Source organism: Pinus tabuliformis, chromosome 4_2 (genome assembly GCF_031772625.1).
Source record: "Pinus tabuliformis cultivar Carrire ecotype Pingquan chromosome 4_2, CPIR1, whole genome shotgun sequence".
Taxonomy (NCBI): Eukaryota; Viridiplantae; Streptophyta; class Pinopsida; order Pinales; family Pinaceae; genus Pinus; species Pinus tabuliformis.
Genome location: NC_142304.1, coordinates 657,446,494 through 657,451,203, shown reverse-complemented (window position 1 = coordinate 657,451,203; position 4,710 = coordinate 657,446,494).

Below are 4,710 nucleotides of genomic sequence, written 5' to 3'. Positions count from 1 at the left end.
ATTATTTTGAATTTTAAAATAAATTATTTTGTCTAAAAAATAAACTAACTAGTTAGTTAGAGTGAGTTTTTTATTATTTTATTTAATGTTACTTTAATACACAATGGTTTTTTGTTTATATATATTGATTTTACTACAATTTGGTGATAAATAGAAGGAAGGATTTGATGAGAGCACACTTTTACCACATTTAATACTTATAAGTGTTTGTTCTCTAAGAATGTAATAGTGGAGGAGTCATAACATAATCCTATAACATGATGTTAAGATATCTACAATGTCCATTTATTATAATTTTAGTCTTTTAATTTTTAAAATGTTCAAATACTATGCATTCATTGTTGTTAACATTAGTGTATATCTCATTATCCAAAGCAATGCTAAATAATAACATAAACCATATTGATTAATCTACTTTTGAGTTGCTATTGATAACAATCAATAGCTTTGCTATGTTGGTATATGACCTATAAGATATCCTTAGTTATATCTCATATATACAAATGCTATGGCATGTCCAAGGCAAGGACAATTGATTTCAAGTTTCAAAGACTTTATTGTGAAGGTTCCATGCAATTTCAAACCAAGATTCGAGATTTAATAAGTCATTTGTGTGATATGGGCATTTTTTTCCTTATGATAAATATGTGAAAATTTAACATAATTATGTTATTGAAAGGTAATTTTATAATCAAACATTTATTGGTGAAGGGTTAATTTATTGTAATAACATTACTCTTGAAGGGAAAAATTTTAAACATAACGTTTCTTGACGGGCAGCATAAAAACCCAAAACGTCAAAAAAAAATTATATGATGGGTAAAGAAAAATCCAAATTCCAACCCTGACGGGGATGACGGAGAATAAAGTAGCAGTAACCAAGCAAAACACTTCCTTTATTTTCTTTCCGACGACCGTAGTACGGTGCGCTTAAGTCTATTGCAGATTCCCAGAATATTTCGAGATTCAATGGACATGAGTGCACATGGTCAAAATATTGACCGCGACCATGTCTATCAGATCCCAGAATATTCCAGGAATCTGTAAATGGCCGCTGTAGTCAAACTGTTATAAGTTGCTTTCGACACATTGTCTAGTTGAATTTGACTTTGATCTGAATCTACTTTACACACGTGCTTTTTATGGTGCTGAATCAGCGTATGCATTCAAAAATAAATCTTAAATAACAAAAAATAAATATTTAATAACAAAAAAAATTCCATCAAAAATTGTTTGGCCTAACTATAACTAAAAACTCCACAACTTAAGTCATTTCTTCAATTTATTAGCATTTAATCGGCTTAAAGTTGCATTTGTTTGGGGTTGAATTTTTAATTCTGCATCATTGTTCAACTTTTATAAAGATTGATCTTATGTTGTAATTGGCCTTTTACAAATTTAGCTATGTTTAAAAACAAAATAGGTAAATGGTAGAGATTCCACTTTTACCAAATGTAATTGGCCTTTTACAAATTTAGCTATGTTTAAAAACAAAATAGGTAAATGGTAGAGATTCCACTTTCACCAAATATTCTTTGACGTTTTTCAATATAGAAAATTAAAATTTATCTCAAACACATTAACTCTATAAAATTCTCTTCTTAAAAAATCTAAAACATGTTTTTTCCTTTCATTGTACCTCCTTTCCACATGTCCCTTTCTTTCATTTTATGTCCCTCCAATTCATTCTCCTTCACTTAGAGAATTAAAATTTATCTCAAACACACTAATCTTATACGATTCTCTTCTTAGAAAATCTAAAACATGTCTCTTCCTTTCATTCCTTTGTACCTCCATTCCACATGTAGCTTGCTTTCATTTTCTGTCCCTCCAATTCATTCTCCTTCACTTCGATTCCCTGTTTCATTCTTCTAGAACCACCCTAATGAAACGATTTTAATCTTTATACTTGTCTGAAATGATTATGTTGATTTTATATATGCATAGATGTATGTATGTATGTATGTATGTATGCATGTATGTTGTTGACTAACGAGGTCATTAGGATTGTTTTGTGCTAACGTTCACATGTATGTTGAGAAATACATGAACAAAGTGAAAGAAATATTAATTCTCTCTTATTGTCATGGCATTACTGTTCTATCTTCAGTTATTATTGGTTGATGAAAAGTATTAATTGTTATTGAAATATTGATAATTTAAGAATTGAATTGGGCTAAAGGAAATGAAAGAACATAGAGTAGTGAAAAGTTAACATTCTTGAATTCAACCCACAAGATGAGTTAAAACTCAACCCTTTTAGATTCTTATTCATATTTCTTACATGGCTAGTTGATTTTCCATGAATAATGATGTTTTATGTGGCATCCTCTAAAATTTGGTTGTCAATCACAATAGGTCAACTTCTGGGAGTTATAGATTTCATGTACAAGTTTAGATTGAGGAAATTTGTGTGTTTTAGAAAGGTATTAATGTGTAAATTATGGAATCTAGGTGCATTGTAAGTTTATGACCACAAAAGTCATCATTTAAGGCCTCAAAATCACTCTTGAATCTTTTCTTCCAAAAAATTTCAAACTAGGACAATTGATAAAAATGACCGTAAAAGTTGTTGCTCCAAATTTTCCACTCCAGAAGAATTGAGATGGATGAAAAATGACATCATCATCCAATCAATTACAAGATCATTGTTTCTATAAACCCTAATAGCAACTATAGTTTCATCAATATTAACTTGGATAAAATATTATAAGTCCCTAAAACACTTCTTTCTGTGCAGAAGTTGAAAGTGAGAATGTTCAATTTTCTGAACACCTAAAGATTATTATGGATAAATATTACAAGTATTCAATTTTCATGCTATATATATAGATGTTGTCAATATTATTCTTCTATTGTTTGATGTAATTAATTGGTATGATTATTATTAATGTGCAAAATAAGTTTATAAGGATTTGGTGGAATAAAACAAAATCAAATTATGAAATATGATTTTACTAAATAAGAAGGGTGTTCTGAGTGAGGAATATTGTGTAGGGAAGCTAATTTTAGTAACTACAAACACATTAGATATAAAGGCTAAGGTTGAATTAGAGGAAGTCCCTACATAAGCATGTGAAGCAAATCTGCAAAAATAACATAAATATGAAGAAGAATATAATGAGTTATATTATTCAAAGGAACCACATGTTCAAGATACAAATTCCAAAAACCAGTAACAAAGGTTGTTGCATATCACCATCCACAACAACTTGAGAAAAAAATAATCAAGGAAATTTTGTGAGAATTAGAAAACTTACTTTGGACCCATATGGAACCAAAAATATGTCAATAACATGGAACCAAAGGAGAAACTATAATCAAGATTGAGGTGGCAAGAAAGTGGTTGGACTACATGTTAACATTTCATTGGGATGGATGGATGCTCATCCTTAGATACCAATTGACTACATTACTTAGTGGATCACATTATATTGATTTTTCCTGTATTTCAAGGATTAAATATGTCAAGGAGAATGAACTATAAAATACTTAGGGAGTATAATATTGAGTACTTATCGAGGGATCCAAAGGCATAATAACTATAATATTGCCATAATTATGGAATACACCCACTATGTAGTTAGATGAAATAACGTAATAATAAGAGGCAATGAGAATAAATCTAAAATCATACTTATGATAAACTAAATATACATCCAAAAGATAATTGCTTAAATGGTTGCTAGCGGGTTTAATTCCATCAGCACTCAGGTTCTATTCTTAGAACACGTTAGCCTATGTGAAAAAAATTTGGACACATAGAAAATTGTGACAAGAAATTCTATATGTTCAAAGTGGCAAGAAAATTTGAATATCTTAATATTGACGTGAATAAAGGCAAATGTAGTGATTTGGTCTTGTGTCTTTCCTAGAATAATCCTCCAAAGTTACCAACTCACATATAGATATATATATATATATATATAGAGAGAGAGAGAGAGAGAGAGAGAGATTTTGAACGTTGGGTGTTATGTTATTGTAGCAAGAATGAATTATGTAATGATTCATTATATAAGAAGTATGTGACGGTGTTACCCTACATTAATGATTTATATAAAATGTCTACAACTGCCATAATTATTCTCTCTAAATCATGATCTAATTGGATATTAAATCAAAACATTATAAAAAATTAAAAATATTAATTTTTATATCAAGTTATTTATTTTTCTCTTTTGTAATATTGAAAAATATTTAAACAAAATCACAAAATTCTCATGAAATAAACATTATAAAATTGGTGAAAATCAATGGATATGGAATTAACCAATCCTATAAATTATAGTTGATTTTAAAAATAAGCTTGAGAAATTTCTAATAATTAGTTTTCATATTATTGTTTATTTAACCTACTTCATTATAGTATTGATGATAGATAGTACCGTGCAAAAGTTAGTTTGATAGATAGTACAGTGCAAAAGTTAATTTAAAAGGAAGATAATTAAAAAAAAAAAGATGCACTCGTATTATAAAGTATTCTCAAATTTTCTATTGCCAATTTTTAGATTATTTAAATATTTTATTGTTTTCTTTTTTTCCTCGTCTCTTTTTATTAGTTATCTATACAGATATTTATACACCATACCATAAGCAAATCTTAAATTTAACCGCAAGAACCCCAGAGACAACTTCTCATTAAAAAAATATCATCGAGGACCACAAGAAGATCAGACAAAATCAAATAACTGGGATGATGATATGTTTAGC